Here is a 25,438-nt window from a genome sequence, read left to right on the forward strand (position 1 = left end):
CGCCACGGGCATAGCCTTAGCTTATCGTGATCGTGAGGCAAATCACTAAATATCTCTCGTTTGCTGTCAAGTGCACGAAGGAAATCTAATCCTGTTATATTCCGCCGTCCACATTTTCCAAGTGTATACGACGGACAAGGGACAAGGCTTAAGCAGGCCGATTAATCTCTAGTTTGGACTTTGGAGATAGGGACAGGGAACGGAATCCTAACCGATTATTCCGGGGTCTAAGAGAAAAGCTGACAAGCCATCTCCGTGGGTAGTGCTCCGTTGACCATTCTTTATCAATGCAATAACAAGTTAGTTAAGTGATAAGAAATAATTTTCATAAATAAGCAAATAAAATAACTTTCACTTTTGCTTGCCCAACAGAGGAGAAAGATGAAGACACCCAAGACATATTCTTCGAGCTCTTGGACAAGACATATGAGCAGTATGACATTAAAATTGTCTTAGGAGATTTTAATGCGAAGCTAGGAAGAGAAGACATCTTTGGTGGCATAATCGGGAGATAAAGCCTGCACGACACTACCTCCGACAACGGATTCAGGCTGGTCGATTTCGCTGTGGGGCGAGATGTTCTGTTAGCTAGCACGCAGTTCACGCATCTTAATATCCACAAGGGGACATGGAAATCTCCTGATTAATCAACCGTCAACCAGATTTACAACATTGCGATCGACGCACGACACTTCTCCAATATACAGGATATCCGAACATTTCGGGAGGCCAACATTGACTCGGACCACTACCTCGTTGTAGCCAAGGTACGGGTACGGATATCCCGATCCAAGCCAAAACAAGGAAGTTCTGTGAGAAGGTTCGACGTTAGACGGCTACAATCGCAAGAAACTGCCATGTCCTTTTCCGATCGAGTCTCTAATAATCTCTTAAGGAGTCCTATGCTTGCTGCATTAAGCATTGAAAACCAGTGGCAATATTGCCTTACAGCCATTAGAGATGCCGCCTCTGAAGTGCTAGGTTTCACACGGCCACCACAGCGAAACCCCTGGTTTGCCGACGAATGCCGGCGCTGCACAAAAGGACTAGAGCTGCTCGCGAGCTCTACGAGCAGAAGAGGAGAGAGGAACACCGGTTTCTTAGATGGAAAAAAAGAGAGCATGAGAAGCGCACGATCGAGGAGATAGAGGGATGTCACAACAGGAATGAGGTTCGTAAATTTTACGAAAAGGTAAAAAACCTCCCAAGGGTACCAACCACGAACCGAAGCCTCTAAAGACGATCAGGGGAACATCGTAGTAGAAATGCAATCGATGCTGAGAATATGGAAAGATCACTTCTCCAAATTTTATAACGGGGATGAAGAACCGAATTCTGCTGTAAGGGAGATAGAACCACTCAACCTCGGCGGCGCAGATCAACAATTCCGCCTACCCGACCTTGACGAAGTGAAGATAGCTATATCTAAACTTAAGTCAAACAAAGCTGCTGGAGCTGACGGCATCGCTGCCGAACTATTCAAAGCAGCAGGCGATGACTTGGTACGGAGCATGCACCAACTCATCTGCAAAATATGGTCGGAAGAAAGCATGCCCGATGAGTGGAATCTCAGCATAGTGTGCCCGATACATAAAAAAAGAAGACCCTCTAAACTGCGCCAACTATAGAGGCATCAGTTTCCTTAACATTGCGTATAAGATCCTCTCTGCCGTATTATGTGAACGTCTGAAGCCATTCGTCAACAACCTGATTGGTCCTTATCAGCGTGGCTTCAGACCAGGAAAGTTCACTGTCGACCAAATATTCACACTACGGCAGATCTTGGAAAAAACCCAGGAGCTTCAAATCGATACCCACCATCTCTTTATCGATTTTAAAGCCGCGTATGACAGCATCTGTAGGTAAGTGCTCTACCGAGCAATGTCTAGTTTTGGCATCCCTGTCAAACTTATCCGTTTGTGTAGAATGACGATGGAGAGTGCACGCTGCTCTATCAAGGTCGGAAAAGATCTTACCGATGCATTTGATGTCAAAAAAGGTTTTAGACACTGACATGCGACTTCTTCATCATCGTTCTAGAAAGAATGGTGCAAAACTCAACCGTCAATACTAGAGGCACAATCTTCCAAAGGTCCATAGAATTACTCGGATACGCAGAAGATATATTGACATAATTGAAAGATTAGAGCGTGATGTCAGTGGAGCGTTTTTGAGCATTGCGACGGATGCGAAGAAGATGGGTTTAGTGGTCAATGAGGGCAAGACCAAGTATATGCTGTCATCAAAAAACGACACTGAACGACGACGTCTTGGACAAAACGTCACCATGGCCAGCTATAACTTTGAGGTAGTTAAGGACTTTGTCTACCTAGGCACCGCTATTAATGCAGACAACGACACCAGCGCTGAAATCAAACGAAGAATAACTCTTGCAAATCGCTGCTTCTTTGGAGTTAGAAGGCAATTGAGAAGTAAAGTCCTCTCTCGAGCATCTAAAATCACCATCTATAAGACACTCATCATCCCGGTTCTCATCTATGGCGCTGAGGCCTGGACCCTGTCAAAGAAAAATGAGAGCGTCTTAGGATGCTTCGAGAGAAAAATTCTTCGGGTGATTTTTGGTCCCGTACGCATAGATGGAGAATGGAGGAGAAGATATAACGACGAACTGTACGGGCTGTACAGCGACACTGACCTAGTTAACAGAATTAAAGTCCAACGGCTTAGATGACTAGGTCATGTAGAGCGGATGGACATCAACGCTCCAGCCCGGAAGGTCTTCGAATCCAATCCCGAGGGACGGTGCAGTAGAGGAAGACCGCGACTCAGGTGGCGCACGCAGGTGGGATAGGACCTCAACCAACTTGGCGTGTGAAACTGGAGACAGCTAGCTAGGGACCGAGCTGGCTGGAGACGTATGTTGGTTGAGGCCCAGGGCCGCCCCGGACTATAGCGCCACCTTAAGTAAGAAGTAATCAACTTCTCATGAATTTGATCCATTGTCTGATTCCATCCATAGAATTCTTTCATCCTATCCTCTCGCTGAAATTGTTGTTACGGGCGATTTCAATGTACACAATTCTTCAAGGCTTCAACATCAACATTTGGTTCAGTCCACACCCGAAGGAGTGTCTGCTGAGATCTTCGCTGAGTTTAACCACCTAACATAGCTGGTCAACGAGCCGTAGCCCACTCGGTTCTCGGACGTGGTAGGTCGAGCAGAAACCACTCTTTGAACTTGATAAGTAAAATATTAATATTCTATCTCCACTAGGCACATCTGACTATTGTGTTATATCTGCAAATTCCTCATGTCAAAAACTCTCCAGTTAAAGAAAGAGCTACTAGGAGAACCGTTCGGCAATACGAGAAAGGCAATTGGGACAGTCTTATTTATTATTTTAGGATCGTTGACGCCAGAGTAGATATGATCACAAGTTTGACTCTTCTGGGCATGAGAACTTTTATTCCGAATAGGTTTAAAAGCATCAGACCTAAGGAAACCGCATGGTTCGATGCGAAATGTAAAGTGGTTATTAGGGTCAAGGAAGTAAGTTTCCGTTGTTTTAAACCTTATCCAACTTAGGAAAACCGGAATAAGTTTAAGCAAACCAACAAGGCATGCAACGCTCACATTCAACAGACCTAGTTTGTTCATGACCAAAAATTATGGCAAAGCTTGGTCATTTGTAAAAAACGTGAGTAATTTTTCCTCTTCCTCGGTTCTTACGCTGGCTGTCTATGACACTCTCTTATTTAGCTCTTTAGAGAAATCTAATCTCTTTGATAGGCATGTTCGTCGCCAATTCAACGCTGCTAGTTAGTGTTATGGCCCCACCTGTCACTAAGCGCGTTAGTGATTCTATGGGGCCAACTTTTGTTTGCACTTACTGTTGCGAGAGTCCTAAAAGATCTTAACAAGTTGGTGATCACACGGTTTAGACTCAGAAATTTGATAATTGTGGTCAAATATACGGTGCATCCCAGATAAAACTAAATTCCAATATTTTGTGACAGTAATGCCGGTTACCAATTGGATTGATTGATATATATATTAGGGAGTGCTCAATAGTGTCCTTGGGTCTGAAAGATTATCTTGTGAGACATATTAATTTAAAATAAACAGCTAATCTAACCCTTATCCAAACGCAAACCCTATCCCTGATAATAACTCTAAACATAACACATAACCCCAACTCTAACTCACAGTTCGATTCCTAGGGTTCCTACTTTTCTGAAGATTACCAATGTTTTTAGGGTCCCCAAAGTTCCTAGTGTTCCCACGGTTCCTGAGGACTTTTAGAGTTCCAAGGGTTCCTAGGGTTCCTAGGGTTCGAAATATTCCTAGGGGTCCTATTATTTAAAAGTATCCCCTTCTTCCCTGGGTTCCTAGAGTTTCTTGGGTTCATTGAGTTCCTAGGGTCCACAAGGTTCCCATTTTTCCTATAGTTCCCAGGGTCACTAGGGTTTCCAGGGTTCCTATAAAATTGATTGATATAATATACCTATATAAAAAAAAAAAAAACAAAATTCATTGACCTTCGTATGAAAACATATACAAAGATGGAATCAAACAGAATAGAAGAAATATTGTTGTCATTTTGGCTGGTAAATTAACTATCTCCTTTATTCTGCTGGCTCCTTATGGGATTGAAAAGAATATTTTCTTCTCGCTACTTTTAATTTCTCCACTTCACGACACCAACGCCAAAAATGCGGAATATGGTTGCCCTTAAAGCGAAGAGTCCCACGCTAATACTAAAACTTGACAAAATATTAATAACAATATTCTGTGCGATGTAAAATTTGTATCTCACTTTCTTTCTCCTCTAAATACTTGAATAAAAAACATTTAATATCATTAATAGCTTCATAACGCCTTGGTTTAGTCTAGAGTGTAAAAATGCTAGAAAATTATCATTTGGATGGTTAAGAGAGCTTATCGTCGCTCAAGTGATGAACATTTTTAAGGGCAGTATCTTCAAGTAAACACATAATACAAAACAAAATATTTTAAGACAGAAGCTAAACGGTAATCTAAATATATGTACTCAAAGAACTTTTGGAATTAGGTGAAATATTTGAATGTTAAAACCTTTGAAACTCAACCGAAGTTAAGACCCATGCTTTTGGCAAAGCATACACTTCCGGGTATTTATAATGAAGTTTTGGACACAAATATAACCATTACATTACATTACATTTCACACTACTCAGCACATTAATGTGCAGAGTAGGAACACAGCACCTTGAGCAACTAGACTATGTAAGGTGATAACAACACAAAACATTAATACAAGACAGAAGGACAGAAGAGAAAGAACAACTGAAAGAAAGAACACATTACAACAGCACGCGTTGCTTGATTTCGGTTATCAATGGGAACCGGAGCCAAATATAACCAATGAAGAAGTAATTGTAGCAATAAAAAATACTAAGGGAAACGGCAGGTTCCAATGGGATAACAGCGGAATTTATTAAATATGAAACCGTCAAGTTGATAAGCAAGCTTACTGTAGTTTACAGCGGGATATTGGGAACAGGTATGATTTCTCAAGAATTAAGTGAATATTCTTTTTAATAAGCTCTATATGGTATGAGACAGTCGTTAAAGTTTGGAAGAGTCCTGATGCAAAGCCTTTATATGGATACTAATGCAGCAATTTGGAATGATTAAGAAAGTTCGGAATTGTTCAAAACGGAATCAGGCGTAAGACAAGATTGTACGATGAGTCAAAACGTAAGCGCTCTCTTTATCGAAGACTTAGTCGTTTTCTTACCTGCTGGTATCGAACAAGCTGGAGAATTAATTAAAGCACTGTTGTTCAATGATGATATTCTGGTTCTCGCTTCAGCTTATGATAAACCGGAGTTTTAAGTACTGTTAAATATGGAACCTAATAGAAAACATGGAAAAGTCCAAGATCACGATTTTCAAGAACTGAGGAGCTAGAAACCCCCTTAATGAAAAATGAAACTGCAATGGTGTGAACTGAGGTAGTGAAAAAGTTTAAATACTTTTGAGTGTACCTAACAAAAAATTTGAATATGGAACCGCATCTAAAAGAAAAGCTTGCAAGTGCAAAAGCCGGCACCAGCGCATTTTAAAGTAGGTGTTTCTTAAACAAGAGTATCGCACACTGTTTTTAAGGCAGTAGCAGAATCAATCTTGTTCTATGCAGCTCAAGTATGGGGAGTGGAGCAATATGAAGATGTGCAAAAATTGTCACTCTTCTATGTTCCGACTGCCAACAAATACGAACTATATATGGTGTCTTTCAATAAGATCGCTACAAAAGATTTTGTAAATAAAATGAAAACGGTTTTGGATATCAATGAAATTCTGTATTTCTGTAAAAGTACGTTTGATGTCATTAAATATGGAACTCGATTTTTTTTTAATGGTCACCACGGGCACGCTTGTCAAACGCTGAACTCATTTTGACATTTTTCAAGCATAAATCGGCCGATACTGTTGAAATTTTAAGTTCGATATTTAACCAAAGTTCACCAATCTTCGCTGGCTTGTTGGCATAGACCAAAGACTTGACGTAGCCCCACTGGAAATAGGATAACGGCCGGCGTCAAACCACACGACCGAGGTGGCCAAGCTACTGGACCATTTCGTGAGATAACACGTTCTCCAAACTTGGTTTCCTATAAATTGATTGTGATATTCGCTGTGTGGCTTGTGACGCCACCGTCTTGTTGGAACCGTATGTTCTCCATATCTTCCAATTGGGGGCAAAAAATATGTTCGGTTATCATTGAACGGTAGCGATCCCCAATGACACAACCGGCCATTAAACCAGAACAAACCATAATTTTGTCGGGATGCAATGATGACTCGTAGAGTACGTATGAATTGCTGCCTGACCAATATCGCATATTCATTTATTGACGAAGACATTCAGCCACGAACATACGACGCTTCTGGTTATCAAACGGCATCAGTTCTAAAAGTAAATAAATTTGGTAGCGCAACAGTGCGTTTGAGAACTAGGGCCTAGTGACTGACAACTCTCAACCATTCCTGTGTGCGAAAACTGTTGTCAGGGATGGTAGGGACTTAAAGTTTTAAGCCGAATCCGAACCGCAAATTTGAGAAAGCACTTTTCATGACAAGAATCACTCTTGGAGAATTTGTCAATTCCTTGCAAGAGTCAGTACCAGTGAAAAAAACTTTAGGTGGCACAGTCAGGGATCGAACCCTAGACCTCTAGCATGACATTCCATCGCACAAACCATCATGCCACGGGTACTGGCATCAGTTCTTGCGCCAATTTAATCTTCTTAGGATGGAGGCCAAAATTTTTTCGCAAAATTCGCCACAACGACTTTACAGAGATGCCTAACGTTTGAGAACGAAGTGTGAGAGACGCATTTAGGCTTTTTGCAATATTCTCGACACAACGGGAACTTCTTTGTCTCACTGGCACTGGATCATTTTGTACTGTGCCTGTAGATTCAGATTTTCCCACTATACGCTCAATTGTTGATCTGCTAGGACGATTATGGCGACCATAAATTGGACGTAGCCCTCTTAACGTTTAGGCCAATGACTCCGAATTTTGGTAATAAATTTTAATAATTTCAAGTCATTGGTTGGCTCATGAAATGGAAAAAATATCTGAAAAGAAATGTCAAAAGAGCGGCAAGAAATATGGTGTCTTTTGCTCTATTTGTAGTGTCCATGTTAAAAAATCCTATAGTTATTTTAGAAACGGGTACAGTCACTCTTTGTACAAACACTTCGAATGCAGATTGATTATAAACTCCAAATCATGAATATGGATTATTACCGGTTACTGAAGATTGTGGTACTTTAAACTATTCGAGAAAAGTTTACAAAATGAATGAAACTTGCTAGGGAGTGTGAAATAGACCTTAACATAGATAAGTTTGATTTCAATAACTGAAAGAGTCACTGTAGCACTGGATGATATGTTATGGAGAAAATGCCTTAACGATGCAATTGCGTTTCTGCACCGAGTAATTTATAGTAAACTTAATCAGGAGCAATAAAAATCTTATCTATCTATCTATCTTTCAATACAAATGTATTGATTTCTGTTTGTTTTAAATATAAAAATGAAACCTCTTACTGGAAAATACTTAAATTATAAAGAAATATTGATAAAATTCAACATAATGTACACACACAAAAATCTGCATCAATATATTTTGGCCTAAGCTGTTTACTAAATGTAAGTGAAAGTTAGTGACAACACTATACAACTTCGTGCCAAACACCTGATGCCTTTTGCGCATGAACCACGACTTCTTTAACATCATTGCTATCTCATTTGTACCGTGCAGGCGACACAAACTGGTCATTGAGGTCGTGTGATTTGACCTCACTATAGACTTTTTTGTGCTAGGTGTCCGTGTATCCCATGTGTTTCTCAATAAGCCACATATAGCCGGTGCATTTATAGTCAACATCAGTTCAATTTATCCGCAAGAGTAACTCAAAATTGTATCTCTTAGATATAAGTGTCACCTCACCAGTCGCAACCACTTAAAAGATATCATATTTCAAAAGCTTAAGAACAACCATCAACCTATCAAATAAAACAGAAACTTTGTTGATGTCTCCAACTTGACTTGTTCTATTTTTCAACTTCAAAAAAAAAAAAAAAACGTCTTAATTGGAAAACCCTTTGCCTTCAATTACTCTAAGTCGAAGTCCATTCGAATGTTCTGTGCACTTGTGCAGTTTGACATTTAGAAAATGAAATACAAAACGTTAGGTACAAATTGACATGAAAAATATCGCATGTTGTTAACCAACTTGCTATCTCTGATGATGCAACTTGATTGAATTAAATTCATCAATTTATTCTTAGGGACTATAGAATAATTCGTGTACTAACAAACTGAATTATTTTGAATCCAATTAATTTATTAGTCCGACTCGACTTGGCCTTTGAGAGATGTTGATGTTCCTGTCAGTTACTTCAAACTGATCTGTCAATGGGCCTCATTTAAAACGTCAGCAATAAGAAGAAACCGTCAAGACAGCGACCCGTCCAAGAAGTTAGTGGACATAGTTAGACTCTTTATAGAAAACGTTAACGAAAAATCAAAGAAAAACACAAACGTAGAAACATTTGGTTCAGTTTGCTTCCTTGTTAGCCATGGACCAGTTTCATGAATTAAAATTGTTTATTTTTTAGTTTCAAGCTTCCAGAGCACTTTGTGGCTATGCAGAGGCAGACTGAGTCATCGATCTATCGATTCATCGTCAACCTCCCAAGTTGCTGTTGCGCTCTGTGCACGTCATGATGCCGCCGCGCGCCGCTGCGCTGCCGCCTAGTGCTGCCGCTGCTGATCTACACAACAATCGAATAAATTAATGAACCTGTTAACATTTCCCCTCCAATAAATCAAAAGCACCTGTCAATTGTATGTACGGAATGCTATACTCGATGCCAACCGTGGCCATGATGGCGTATAGCCGCATATACGATGGCAGTCAGCGTCAACTCCAGACAGTGTGCAAAAGCCAAGCAGCCATCAGGCAACCAAGTTTCAGAAACAGCTTCAGCACGACTTGCGACTTTAAGACTATACGCAACGCACGTGAGGCGCAATGCCAACCAAATCGCAAAAATCTATGCGGCTGCTGTAATCATTCAAATGACAATCGAAAAGACAGACAACCCAAATCACAAAACTACCTCGTTCGGAATTGGTTTTGAATTTATAAACAAACATAGCTATACACAATCTTGCATAGAAATTTGAATATTCAAGGCAAGGCTCGTGAGTTGTTACATTCAAGCCCACGAATCTGTCTCACTGTGATTTTTATTTGAACTTTGAAACCCAGTTTTAGGGGGAAATAGTGGATTTGGCTTGAAGAAAATATAAATTGAAAACCATGACTTAATTATAACCAATGCTAGAATTTCGTTTTTGACTTCTCGAAAAGGATTCATGTTATCAAAATAGTGTTCTTATCAGCATTGTCAATATTAATGAAACGCAAGATATTATTGCAATGCTTTAAAGTACGAACATGATAGTAGCTTAATCTTTAACTAAAATAATTTGAAAATTTTTATAATGGTTTTTTAATCACAACAAATTGAGGTCTATTGTTTTATGCGTTTAATCATTTTGTTTTCAATTAACATTTTACTGATTAAAAACACAGCACTTCAGTAGAAAGAAATTAAGGAACTTGTGAGAAAATCTATATACTTAAAAAATCTCACTTAGCAAATAAAGTACAATGATGCTGTTGTGTTACTTAGATAAAGTATTTATCTATCAAACGCAGACCTAGAGACATTCATTCCGTAAGCCCCTCTTGATATATTCGTGAATGAACTGGATGGCGGTTAAAAACGCGTTAGGTCTAATACCGTTTAATATCTGGAAAAGTGCTGCTTTCGTTCATAGAAACATATGAACAAAATATCATTAATGGTAGAAAAGTTCTCAAATAAATATGAACAAACCAAAGACTAAGTTCCCCAAATAAAGGACTCTGATGATCCAGTAATTCCAGCCTTGTGGTATCATAATCGAGTTGTTGTTGTAGTATTCAAACCCTACTAGTGTTCTAGACATGAGCCTAGTCATTGCTTTATATGGTAAATTCAAGGACTATCGATATTGATATAAAAACTCAAACAGACTATTTAAAGCCTTACATAGAGTTTAACCAAGTAACCGTTACATAAATCGGTTTTTATGGACTGCCCCAAAGCGATGGAGGGGGTAGGTTCTGTTATTTTTCAGTACAAAGATCAATGAAGCTTAAGGACTAATGCAGTTTCTTTAAAGCAGAAGCAGCTAATAAACTTTCTTTACACAATTTGGTAAACAACAACATAGACATTTTTATTGATAGTCAAGCAGCAATTGAGGGCTTATCCGTATCACTTAAGGTAACGCAGGGTCCCAAGTTACTGTAACATTGACTTTCATTGTACTTTATCGGCATATTTTATCCCCCAATGCTTTTACAGATGACACTGTTGATATGTAGTTGTATAGCGTAATTTATTTTTATGGGACCTGTTTGCTCACATATTAAAGCACTATTCATGTCCAAAAATTAGTGGATTCATTCATCATTGGGACATAGATTTGGTTATGATGAAAGCGAAAGCATGAGACATTAATGAACATTTTCGATAGTTACCAATTTTCTAGAAATTAAATGACAGAAATCGATCTTGGAAAAATTTGTGCCAACATTTCGATGTTTGAAATTTTACAATATCATTGATAACTTTGGTGGTCTCGAACTCTTAAACAAAAAATAAATAAATCAATTTCTTAAATAGTTAACAAAATTTGCATGGATGAAGTTAAAGTTTTTGAAGACAATTAAGTAAATGAGAAACGCTAGGAGCAGAGAGATATTGGTTCCTTAGCTGAAATACGCGAATGTTGAAAGCTCCGCCGCGGCACTATTGCATTTTGTGTGGATGCGGGGAATTCAAAAAAGTTACTTTTCTTAAGGGCTTGGAAATCAATTTTTCAACGCTTTCAGTAGGGTTATTGTATCTCCATTTAAACATTCTAAGTATTTAGATTTATTTTTTGAAAAAAAAATATTTCACTAGTTGGGAAAATGTATTTATAATTGTCCTAAAAACAAAACAATACTTTTAAAAAGAATCTGCTTAAAACTGTAGGTCCCCTCCATCCCTGACAACATTGCTCACAGACAGGAATGTTTGAGATTGGTAAGTCACTAGTCCCTAGTTCCCAACGCACTGTTTATTTTTTTATCTTGAAAAAAGTTAAAGAGAACCAATAAATGTTGCTCTTAAGTCTAAAGGATGATCAATAGCTGATAATTATCCCTTGTTACTAACGTTCACCACAATTCGTACCTAGAAGTAACATCCACTTCACTAATTATTCGGAGTCCAGGCCTATAAGGAGCGGTTCAATCCAGCTCCCCATCCTTAGAGTTATACTTAAGATCTGGCCCTCCAGGTTGGCGGTTGTGCCGTCGGGGTGACTTCCTGGATTTTAATGCTAAACTAGGAAGGGAAGACATCTTTGGTGGAATTATCGGGAAGAACAGCCTGCACGACAACACTTCTGACAACGGATTCAGGCTCATAGATTTTGCTGCGGGGCGAAACGCCATGGTAGCCAGTACGCGTTTTCCACACCTCGACATCCACAAAGGAACTTATAGTTCTCCAAATCAATCTACCGTCAACCAGATTGACCATATTGGGATCGACACCAGACCCGCTTCCAGCATCATGGATGTACGCACTTTCCGATTAGCTAACATCGACTCTGACCACTACCTCGTTGTATCCAAGGCGGCAATTCGGATTTTCAGACCCAAGGCAAAACAGGGAGGTACTGGGAGAAGGTACAACGTCAAATGGCTACAATCGCCCAATCCTTTTAGGACCGAGTTACAAGTAACCTCTCTCGAAGTACTGTGCCGCCAACACAATGTATCCAAACCCAGTGGCAACATTGCCAAGATGCAATCAGAGAGACGCCTCTGATGTGCAGGGTTTCAAACAGCCACCAACAAGGAAACCCTGGTTTGATGAGGAATGTTGGCAGGCAAATGCAACCAAAAAACAGGCATGCAAAGCGGTGGCGCTGCATAAAAGGACGAGAGCTGCTCATGAGCTCTATGAGCAGAGGAGGAGAGAGGAACGCCGACATCTCAAAAGGAAAAAAAGAGGGCATGAGGAGCGTTCGGTCGAAGATGTTGAGAGGTTTAAAAGCAGGAATAAAGTTCGAAAGTTTTATGAACAGGTGAAAGGTAATTCACAGGTACATAAATCTAGAACCGAAGGCTGCAAAGAAGAAAACGGAAACATCATAGTGGAAGCGCAGTCAATGCTAAGGGTATGGAAGGACCACTTCTGCATACTGTATAACGGCGACAACGAACTGAATTCCGTGGTCAGGCAGGATGATCCATTCAACATAGATGACGAAAGCCAACAATCCCGTCCTCCCGACTTAGGCGAAGTAAACATTGCCATATCTAAGCTGAAGTCTAATAAAGCCGCTGGAGCGGATGGTTTGGATGCCGAGCTCTTCAAAGCAGCTGGAGATAAGTTGGTTAGGAGCATGCATCAACTTATCTGTAAGATATGGTCGGAAGAAAGCATGCCCGATGAATGGAACCTGAGTATTGTTTGCCCTATCCTGAAAAAAGAAGACCCTCTAAACTGCACCAACTATAGAGGAATCAGTCTACTTAACATGGCCTATAAAATATTCTCTGCCGTAATATGTGAACGTCTAAAGCCCATCGTCAAAAACCTGATAGGTCCTCATCAGTGTGGTTTAAGACCAGGAAAGTCCACAGTTGATCAAATATTCACATTACGGCAGATCCTGGAAAAAACCCGAGATTACCATATCGACACCCACCATCTTTTCATTTATTTCAAGGCCGCATATGACAGCATCTACAGGGATGAGCTGTTTGTGCAGGATGACCATGGAGAATTCACGCTGCTCCATAAAGGTTGGAAACAACAACAGAACCTTTCGATGTCAAAAAAGGTTTTAGACAAGGTGATGCGCTGTCATGTGAATTTTTTAACATCGTGCTTGAAAGAATAGTGCAGAGCTGAAACATCAACACTAGAGGCACTATCTTTTAAAAGTCTGTCCAATTTCCAGCATATACTGATGACATTGACATAATCGGAAGAACTCAGCGTGATGTCAATGGGGCTTTTGTGAGTGTTGAGGCAGAGGCGGAAAAAATGGGGTTAACGGTTAAAGTACATGCTGTCGTCAAGAAAGGACATACAACACCAACGTCTTGGTCAAAATGTCACCATCGATAGACGTAACTTTGAGGTAGTCAAGGAATTCGTCTACCTAGGTTCCGCTGTAAACACAGAAAAGAACACCAGGACTGAGATCAAACGAAGAGTAAGAAGTCCTCTCTCAAGGCACCAAAGTGTCGCTATATAAGACCCTTATCATCCTCTTCATGCTATACGGTAAAGAAGCATGGACTGTGACAAAAGCGAATGAAAGCACCTTGGGTCGCTTCGAGAGAAAAGTTCTTCGTGTGATCTACGGTCCCGTATACATCGAAGGGGAGTGGAGGAGAAGATGGAACGACGAGCTGTACGGGCTGTACAGCGACGTGGACCTAGCCAGAAGGTTAAAAGTGAACGTACGGACGTACGAACGTACGTATCAAGGCACGCACAGACAGCTCTCTAAAAATCTTTTATTTCGATGTTAGGGACCTTGAAACGTCGAAAAATGTCAAAATTTTCAATTCGACAGATCGGACTAATTCCAATAACTTTCTATGGGAAATTAACAAGAATTTCTTTAGATTTCATATAAATAATCTTTACCGAATTTTAAATTCGGCTGGAGAACAAAATTAAAAAATACCCACTCTTAAATTTTGTGAACTTTAGTACCTACCTAGGTTTTTGCCGATTCAACAGCTTGTATAAGGTTAATGCCATTTTCATGAAAGATGCCCATCGAATGTACGGTAGGACCATGCTGAAACGTAAATTTAAGATTAATGACTTGACCATATTCCCAGATGAAATATTTGAAAAATGTGATTTCGGTAGAAAGTTTAAAATTCCCATGCACAGTGCACACACGATAAAACAATACAAAATGTGTTGTCTAATGCATTTTTTAATGATTATAGTCAATCATTAATTTAACCAGCACTCAAAGCTGCAAGGCAGCATATTTCATAACGTTGATGGAACAAGGGGCGTCCAAAATTTCATTGAAAGCATTTGTCATCAATTTAATAACCGTGGGAATCAAAAAGTACTTTTTTCGATGAGAAAAGTAAAACTAAAAATAAATATTTACCTACTTGTAATATTTTACTGGCTTTTTTCGTTAATAAATTTTCCGGAATTCACTTGAGTTTGAGATAAGAGTTGAAATAACAAAATGAGTAGGTAACGTTTTAAAAAAGATGGAAGATGCCATAGGAAAAAAAAAAACATATTTATAAATTATAGAATTTCTACAGTCTCGAAATTTTCTGGGCTTTTATATCAACCTGACAAAAAGTTTATACATTATAGATGGGTCTTAATACCCTTCTTTCATTAAGACTGACAATTGCTTCTTTTTCCTTACTTTGAATTCGTTGGATTCTTTCAAGAAATATTATTTTCAAACAATTTATGTTTTGCTACAAATAGGCTATTTATCAATCTACTCCAACAAATTTTATGAGCCACTAAGCAACTTATCCAGTATTCAAATTCAACCTCCATTTCATATCTTCCCATGGTGCTTTATGGTTTCTTGTTTGATTTTTATGAAAAAGTTCACATCCAGACCCAAACACAGATGGCCAATTTATTCGTGCAAACAAAATTCGAACCATGCATAATTGCAGCTCTGAGGTACCAAATAATTGTTGGTTATATTCAAGATGAAAAAGTGAACCACCAGAGTACATATGAGGCACAGGCTATTATCACATTAGGCTGCAAATGCATGTGCACTGGTCTTGGTGTAAGCTGTAAATGAACTCGGAAAAGGTGTACAATTAACAAATCTATTATCAGCAAGACGTTGAAAACAACGGGCGGGCTAAGTTGCATATAATAAACGCTCTAGATTAACTTTTACGACGTGCAAATGGACGCTGTCAGTACAGTGTCATTGGTTGGGTACCAGTAAAAAATTATTGCACTGTCTATACGAATGCACTCGAAAAGCCCAGACTCTGGCATCCACAGACAACAACTCTCAAAGCTGTCATAATGTCTGTTGATATATTGTTTTAATAAAATGTTATGACTCTGTTTTTATGCTGTTGATAGATAAAAGTTATATGTAAAAGTTTTGGCAAAAAAAGTGGTTTAAAGCTATTTTTATGTTTGTCGTTGAAACCCCTTAATTAAAATTCTCGAGATGACATCAAAGGTGTCATCTAAAGTTTCGGTGTGGTTTAACTACTTAGTAAACACTTTATTTGGCTAATACGATATATTCATGGACAAAGTAATAACAAATTCAGTCTTATCGATTTTACGCCTAGTGAAATGTGATGGTAGCCAATACGTGTTTTTCACAACTCAACATTCATAATAAACCGTCAACCAGGTCGATCATATTGCGATCCACTCTAAACGGCTTTCTGGGGAGCTAACATCGACCATAGCCAAGGTAGCGCTTCAGGTTTGCAGGCCTAAGGCAAAACAGGGAGAAGACACAACGTCGAACAACTAAAAACGCAAAAGAACGATATATCCTTCTCCGACCGAATCACAATTCAAGTAGTCATCAAGTCATCAGCAACTATGCCAAAATGCAATCAGAGAAGCTTCTCTGACATATTGAATTTCAAACAGCCAACAACAAGAAACCTCAGATTTGATAAGGAATATCGGCGGGTAAATGCAGCCAAACATCAGGCACGCAAAGCAGCGCTTCATATAGGGACGAGAGCTGCTCTAGAGCTCTGTAAACATAAAAGGAAAGAGCAACTCCAAACTCCGACTTCTCAGAAGGTAAAAGAGAGACCATGACAAGCGAGCGATCGTAGATGTTGAGATTTTTAGAAGCAGAAATGAATTTCGAAAGTTTTATGACAGTCGAAGCGAAACTTACAATTGCATAAACCTCGGACTGAAAGCTGCAAAGAAGAAAGTGAAGCCATCATATAGAACAACTCCAAACAATGCTGAGGATATAAAAGAACTACTTCCGAAAGCTGTATAACGGTGACGAAAAATCTAATTTTACTCTCAGACAGTATGATCCATTCAATTTAGACAACAAAATCCAACAATCCCGTCTTCCCGATATCTAAGCTGAAACCCAACAAAGTCGCTGAAGCAGATGGCTTGAATCTGTAAAAGTTGGTCGGAAGAAAGAATGATCGATGAATCGAACCTTAGTGTTGTTTGCCCGACACTGAAAAGAGGTGACCTTCTAAAGTTCACCAACTATAGAATAATTAGTCGCGTTAAAATCTTCCCTTTGGTCAATAATCTGATAGACTCTTGCTAGTTCGGTCTTAGACCAAGAAAGTCTACAGTCGATTAAATATTCACAATAAGGGCAGAAAATCTAGCTTAAAATATATTATCAAATTTGTTCACAATCAATACTTGGTTTACTTTAAGTCCACTTGATCACTCTTAAATTTAATCTGTTAATTACTTAAACTTAAGATGAGTAATCACCTTAAGGGTATGTCTCCCGCAGAAGCGAACTCAGAACTCATGTAAATGTATTTGAATGTATTAGTGAAAGTTCGTTACTCTCTTCATTATCAAATTCAAAATTTTGAATTTCCAATTACTCTATATTTGCCTCTTGATCTTTTTTGTCTCTCAGAACGAGGGATATATTTCCGCACAAGCAGCCAATCAAAGAAATAAGAAATAGAACAACGTTGCATGATAAACCGGTTTTTTTTTGTATGGCTAGTTAGGTAGATTTGTTGTTGTCTTTTGCATATGGTTCGAATTTTATAAAGCAAGTGGGTATTTTGCTATCGTAGGAGATGTTTTTTTTCTTGAATTTCTTTTTTTGGTCGACATTTTCTAATTATTGAAAATACCTATTTTATTTTAATATTTTTTAACTTCCCATTGGAAGTTATTGTAATGGGTCCGATTTGTCAAATTGAAAATTTTGACATTTCTCGAGGTTTCAAGGTCCCTAGAGATGAAATAAAAGAAAAGATTTCTGTGCGTGCGTGTGTACGTACGTTCGTACGTCCGTACGTTCGCGACGTTTTTTTCGTCTTCCATAGCTCAAGAACCAGAAGAGATATCGACTTCAAATACATTTTGTTATGAATATAATATGGCAGAAAGATGCAGAAACGGCTCTCAAGAAAATTGCGTAGGTGGTTTTTTTACCATAGCAGTTTGAAAAAAAGGTGAAAATTTTGGTTAACCCTAAATATCTTACGAACCCAAAACGCTAGAGACTTGAATTAAATTTTATATAATATATTGTAACGTGATATCAACCAAGTATATTTTTTGAAAAAAATCCATTTAACGGTTTTTTTTATAAATCAAAAAAACTGAAAAAAAATGTGTCACCTACCAAATTTTACGACTAAAATATGATTTTATCTCCAAAACAATTTTGTGCAACGAAGAATAATGTTTTTTACATCTGATAAAATTTTGAGAAAAATCGAATTGACAGTTTTTTTTATACAAAATAAAAATCTAAAAAAACTTTACTCAAAGTTGGTAAAAATTGAATATCGATTCAAATATCTTTTCAAAAAGTTGAAATTTAGGCTTCAAACTAATTTTATCTTAAAAAAAATATTATTTTCAACATTCAGTAAAATTTTGAAAAAAATCGAATAGACAGTTTTTGTACAAAAAATTAAAAACCTTAAAAAAAATTAACAAAAGTTGGTAAAAATTGATTTTCGACTCAAATAGCTTTTCAAAAACTAAAAATATTGGCTTCAAACTTATTTTATTTTACAGAAAATATTGTTTTCGATATTTAGTAATTTTTATATAAAAATCCAACAGTCCGTTTTTACATACAAAATAAAATCTACGCAAATTTGGTAAAAATTGATACGAGTACATAATAGACAAACTTTTAAGCAAGACAAATTGACAGACGGGATGGGAAGTTATCAGTGTGGGTCGCATTACAGCCTCTTTTTTAAGAATTTTTTTCGTGGCAAGTGGTTATTTTAACGTACATACAGATGTATTACACAATATTCAATGAAATAACGATCAAACCATGCTAAGTGACAGCGAAATTCCATCAAGTAGGTAGGTGTATTACATACGCGTTGAAAAAAAAGAACATACATACCTACATAGTTATCTTCCTTATTTTATTTAACTTCTGCCTTTTCTTTTATCTAAGGAAAGCAGCTGACCATAAACAAAATCGAAAAAAGAGGCTGGGATGCGACCCACACTGATAACTTCCCATCCCGTCTGTCGATTTGTCTTGCTTAAAAGTTTGTCTATCAATTTTTAGCAAATTTGCGTTTTATTTTTTGTAGATTTTATTTTTATGAAAAAACGACCTGTTGGATTTTTATATAAAAATCACTAAATATCGAAAACAATATTTTCTGTGAAATAAAAAAAGGTTTGAAGCTAATATTTTAAATTTTTGAAAAGATATTTGAGGTGAAAATCAATTTTTACCAACTTTTGTTAAATTTTTTTTTAGGTTTTTAATTTTTTGTATAAAAACTGTCAATTTGATTTTGTTCAAAATTTGACTGAATGTTGAAAATAATATTTCTTATAAGATAAAATTAGTTTGAAGCCTAAATTTCAACTTTTTGAAAAGATATTTGAATTCAATTTTTACCAACTTTGATTTTTTTTTGATTTTTTAGATTTTTATTTTGTATAAAAAAAACTGTCAATTCGATTTTTCTCAAAATTTTATCAGATGTAAAAAACATTATTCTTCGTTGCACAAAATTGTTTTGGAGATAAAATCATATTTTAGTCGTAAAATTTGGTAGGTGACACATTTTTTTTCAGTTTTTTTGATTTATAAAAAAAACCGTTAAATGGATTTTTTTCAAAAAATATACTTGGTTGATATCACGTTACAATATATTATATAAAATTTAATTCAAGTCTCTAGCGTTTTGGGTTCGTAAGATATTTAGGGTTAACCAAAATTTTCACCTTTTTTTCAAACTGCTATGGTAAAAAAACCACCTACGCAATATTCTTGAGAGCCCTTTCTGCATCTTTCTGCCTTATTATCTGTATCACGTTACAATATATTATATAAAATTTAATTCAAGTCTCTAGCGTTTTGGGTTCGTAAGATATTTAGGGTTAACCAAAATTTTCACCTTTTTTTCAAACTGCTATGGTAAAAAAACCACCTACGCAATATTCTTGAGAGCCCTTTCTGCATCTTTCTGCCTTATTATCTGTATAACAAAATTTATTTGAAGTCGATATCTCTATGGACGACGAAAAAAACGTCGCGAACGTACGGACGTACGGACGTACGTACACACGCACGCACAGACATCTTTCTAAAAATCTTTTATTTCGACTCTAGGGACCTTGAAACGTCGAGAAATGTCAAAATTTTCAATTTGACAAATCGGACCCATTATAATAACTTCGTATGGGAAGTTAAAAAAATGCAATACCCAGGAGTGATAGTACGCAAAAATATCAAGAAAACAAAATATATGACAGCGAATTCACGATACCTACAATACCTCTTTACCCTTTTTTATACCTACACTACACAGAACGAAAAAAGTCATCCTATTGACTATTTTGGTAGTCAATATGACAATTTGGTAGTCAATTTTCAGCCGATAACCGCGATAGTCAATAGAACAATTTTCGGTTGTCAATTTTGAGATCTGAAATTTTTGTACAATTTGGTAGTCAATATGACAACTGCGGTAGTCAATATGACAACTTTGGTTGAAAGAAATTGAAACTACGGTTGTCGTATTGACTAACACAGTAGCCAATATGACAACTATGGTAGTCAATATGAAAACTGCGGTAGTCAATATAACAACTGCGATAGTCAATACAACAACTGCGGTAGTCAATATGACAATTGCGGTAGTCAATATGACAACTGCGGTAGTCAATACTACAACTGCGGTAGTCAATATGACAATTTCGGTAGTCAATATGACAACTGTGATAGTCAATATGACAATTGCGGTAGTCAATACGACAACTGCGGTAGTCAATATGACAACTGCGGCGGTCAATATGACAATTGCGGTAGTCAATATGACAACTGCGGTAGTTAATATGACAATTGCGGTAGTCAATATGACAACTGAGGTAGTCAATACTACAACTAAGGTAGTCAATATGACAACTGTGATAGTCAATATGACAATTGCGGTAGTCAATATGACAATTGCGGTAGTCAATACGACAACTAAGGTAGTCAATATGACAACTGTAGTAGTCAATATCACAACTGCGGTAGTCAATCCGCGGTTGTCATATTGACTACCGCAGTTGTCATATTGACTACCGCAGTTTTGTGTTTTGTGGACTCACCCCGTTTGTTTCCAATCTGTAAAATCTTCAAAATTTAAATTTCATTAAAAACAAAATTTGTTTTTTAGTGATAAACACATTTATTTAAATAGATAATTTCCATATTTTTTAATATTACTTATATACTAAATACAACGCATACAGTGTTGGACAAAACTAAAACAGCTTAATTTGTTATTTTAATTGTGTTTGTGTTATTTCTTGTGTTGAAATGATGTTTCTTGTTTACTTGTTTTTCTAACTTAATGTGCTTACTTTATATATTTTTTTAAAATCATATTATTTTGAATGTAGTTAAGAAATAAAAAACTGTTTAAAAATAGTAAAACCCAAGAAATAATACACCACAAATAAAAACAACAGAGTTACTTCTGTTTATAATTAAATTAAATTATATACTTAACGTAACTGTAGGTTGCATTGTTGACAGTATTTGATTTATCTTTCAATGAAGTTTAAGTTGAACAAAAAAAGTCCACAGCTTTTAAGACATTGGTTGTCTTGATTTTGTGGCCATATAACAAAATTAAGTATTAATTTGTTCCCTTACTCTAAGTATTAGAGGTTGAACAGTTTCACCTCTGGATTTCCGGAATACTATGTTGTCCTCTAATACTTTGCATCGTCTTAAAGATGAATGCCATCAGCCACTCATTGATGGTGAATTTGCTTCTTGACTTGGATCCGGTTTCACATTTTCTTGAAACTGCTGCTATTGAAAATAATTAGAAGTGAATACTTTTAATTATCTTTAGCACGAAATCACCTGAAAAGAATAAAAATAAAAAAGGATACCGTTAGTAATGCACAGTTTGACATTTGTGTATTTATTAATTTCATACAGAGAATTTATAAATTATGTTGACTCATCAATTTCTACAATTGTTTATGTAGACATGATTAAGATATAGGTTAAGATTTAATTTTATTTTTATTTCAATCATTATAAAATAAAAAAAGGAACATAATTATAATTGTACGTACCTTCTCCAAAATTAGTATCTCCCAAGTCGTTCAATGTTTCTGTAACCTTTTAGTCCTTAATGTTTTCCTTCATGAAGTTTTTGATGTATTCCAATGGTTTTGCCACAAGGAAGGTATTGATGTGCTGGTTGCATAGAACGTTTGAAAGTCTTTATAGATCTAATAACGAAATAAGAAAAAACATTTATATAAAAGTGGTTATAAGATTGTAGATCAATTTGTGCTCAGTTAAGAACTGTTTTATAAAAACTTCATATTATCTGTGAAATAAAAAAACTGACCTGCTAACAATTTTAGTTAGTTTTAAGCTTCATTTTAGTAGGCAAAAAGCTTCTCATAATGTGTAGAAAAAACAAACTGAAAAAATATGAAGGTTTTTTATATTTTTGATTTTCAAAAACTATTCATTTGAAACTAAAACCAAATGAAAATAAAGACGCAACATTTTTTTTTTTTCAAATTTTGGACTCCTTTAGTAATTTTTAAAATATTTAGCGAATTACTAACTAGTAAATTGTTAAACCCTTAAAATAAGATTGTTTAAAATGTTGCGCCAATCTTTTCAACATAAATTGTATGCTATTTGATTGAAAACAGAAACTTGTAACAACTTAAACGTCTATTTTTATGTAACGTACCAGTCTGTATCTTAAGTTTTTTTATTAGGGCCCTTTTTCAAATATTTCGCTTTGTTCGATGAAGTTAATTGGCTACATGCCGCCCACAAGCTGTTGAATTATTTGACCGATAAATTGTCATACTTCAAGCTATTGAATCAAGTTTCGGTATCTGTATCTGCATCTAAAATTGTAAGTTTAATTTGTTAATAAAATGTGTTTTTAGTACTGAATCATTAAATCATAAATATTATGTAATATAACAGTTTTAAATCAAAAATGAAACCTATTTTTAATTTTAAAGCATTTGCAAACTCAAGTATATCAAAAAAAGCTAGTTCATTGTTGTTTGTACTTACGGAATGATTTCTTAGTTTTCTGTTTAATAACGTTGTTGTTGTTGAAAGCAATCATTTCTTTTGTAAATCTCCATTAAATGCTTTCCTCTGTTTTTTCCTTGAGGATTGATGTCGAAAGGCTAAGAGTTGACGACATTGAGGAAGAATGTGTTTGGCCTAAGTGCATAATATCAACCTGAAAATGAAAAAAATAATGTCGCATCAAAATCTTTGCGCATTTGTTCAATATTACTTTCAAAATCGATTTGGTCGCTTATCATGACATTATTTAATACTGCTTGGATATCATACCACTTTGTAATTCTCTGAACTTCTACGTAGATGCCTGCATCTCTATGGAAAAAATATTAAGGACAATCGTGTATTTTTAATACAAAATAAATAAAATAAAATACATTTATATAAAAAACGAAGATGTTTGCAATCTAAATTTAAAATATAAGAATGACTATCCCTATAGTCAACACAATGATCGCGGTAGTCAATATGACAACCGGGCTTTTCAATTTGATGCACATACATTTCAATATCTATTTAAAGATCCAGTAACGACACAAGTTAAAACTAATATTTTTCTTAAAATTTAGAAGTTACGAAATTTGAAAATATTTAATTTTAGCATAGACATTTTTATACTACTTGTGGCATCAAGCTCAAGAAAAAATAATGATATTTGGAAAAAAGTGAAAACTCAATAGAAAATTTTAAAGTTGTCATATTGACTACCGAGTTATCACATTAACTATCGCAATAGTCAATAGGATGACATCCAGTAGTCAATATGAAAACCGCGATGGAAAATGTGATGCACGTTGTCTTTACATTTTTTTGGCAAATTAGCATTTCTTTAAAGTATTGATACCTTAGATAATTTGTTTTAATTATATGATTTGATTTATCTTACATTTCTCTCAATAGATTTCTTACGTATGTATTTCAAAATGCACCAATGATACTATTGAACAATATTAGTCGGTTTAAAATTTTGAATTTAATGATTTTGAAAAATATTAAGTTGAAAAAAGACGCCAACTTTATATCTCAAAATATTTTTCTTATTAATATAATGTTTTACCTTGTAATTTTTTTCAATTGAAGTTTTTGGGTGTTTTTAATAATGCACTAACGAAACTAGATAAAACTTATAATTTCCAGTTATTTGGAATTTAAGAACTTTAAAAATTATTTTATTTTAAGAAAGGAATCGTTTTGCGACCAGACGCCAAAGCAAAAGAAAGAATAATGGTTTTGGGAAAAAACTGAACAGAAAATTCAGTATAAAGTTGTCACATTGACTACCGAGTTGTCACATTGACTACCGAGTTGTCATATTGACTATCGCAATAGTCAATAGGATGACATTCAGTAGTCAATATGACAATTTTAGTTTTAACATAACAGTAAATGTTGATTTACCGTTTTAGTCTGGAAATTAAGGGAGTTTGAATTTTGCACACTGAAAAAAATTAATTTTAAATATAGCATTATTCTGAAAAAAAAGTTATGTGTTTAATAAATATAATGTTTTTTACATACATACCTTGTTATAACTTTTAAACATTACGCTGATATAGGAACATACACAAAAAACACTTTAAATTCGAGGTTGAATACAAAAAAACTTTCGCGACCGTACAGAAAAATTATTGAAAAACTTACTTCCATTACGAGTACACTGAACGCAATCTAAATATTTTCAGATTTGTTTTTGATTTTGCATTGAAGGTGTCTGGCACAGAACACCTTGAGGGGTTTGGTTTTTGTCAATAGGGAATAACAACAATACTATAATTTACCATTCTAAATTATTTTATTATTTTTGGCATATACATTTGGAAAAGTTATAAATATTAATTCTCGAATATTTTATTCAAGTTTTTAAGCTTTTTTCTATGGACATGTATTAAAAAAGTGCAAAAGTGAACTATGACAAATTTGCAAAAATTATACAGAAAGCTCAGAAAAAACAATACAAACAGGCAGCAAAAACTAAAACCTGTACGTTTACAGCACCATACAAATATTATTATTAAAGTAAAAGTTATAACATTCTATAAACGTATTCGTATTTCAAACTGTTGATTTGTAAACCGATAATATTGAAGCGCCGTCAATATGTTTAAAATTTATTTGAAAAAGTCAAGTATATGCACTTTTTAAACACTGGAGAATCTCAGCACAGGAAAACCATGAGAGTTTAAATACCATTGCTACACTTTCACTAAACGTTATTATTTGTCAAAATCTAGCGTTTATTGATAAGACAACCATTAAGTATTTACTTTGGTTGCCTAATTATTTGTTATTAACTTAGCATAGGAAGTTATTGTAATCGGTCAGTTTTTTGATAAAAATAAAAAACATGAAACAAAATATTTGTCATGAATATTTTACGAAAAAAAATGTATTTATTTAAAAAACTATGCTTTTCAACATTCAATCAAACTTTAGAAAAGTTTTAATTGACGATTTTAAGAAAAAATTCAAAGATAAAATAATTAGTAAAAATTGATTT

General features: G+C 35.7%; 1 long non-coding RNA gene across 1 annotated transcript; it reads right to left on the reverse strand.

Annotated features, from left to right (window-relative positions):
* Positions 1 to 21,634: 21,634 nt before the first annotated feature.
* Positions 21,635 to 23,094, reverse strand: LOC129940019 (uncharacterized). Its single transcript, XR_008780604.1, has 5 exons — positions 22,924 to 23,094; positions 22,586 to 22,748; positions 22,229 to 22,304; positions 21,948 to 22,106; positions 21,635 to 21,729 (listed from the first exon to the last, which is right to left on the reverse strand). It is a non-coding gene; the product is annotated as an uncharacterized LOC129940019 (long non-coding RNA).
* Positions 23,095 to 25,438: the final 2,344 nt, after the last annotated feature.

The sequence above is a fragment of the Eupeodes corollae genome, chromosome 1 (genome assembly GCF_945859685.1).
Source record: "Eupeodes corollae chromosome 1, idEupCoro1.1, whole genome shotgun sequence".
NCBI lineage: Eukaryota > Metazoa > Arthropoda > Insecta > Diptera > Syrphidae > Eupeodes > Eupeodes corollae.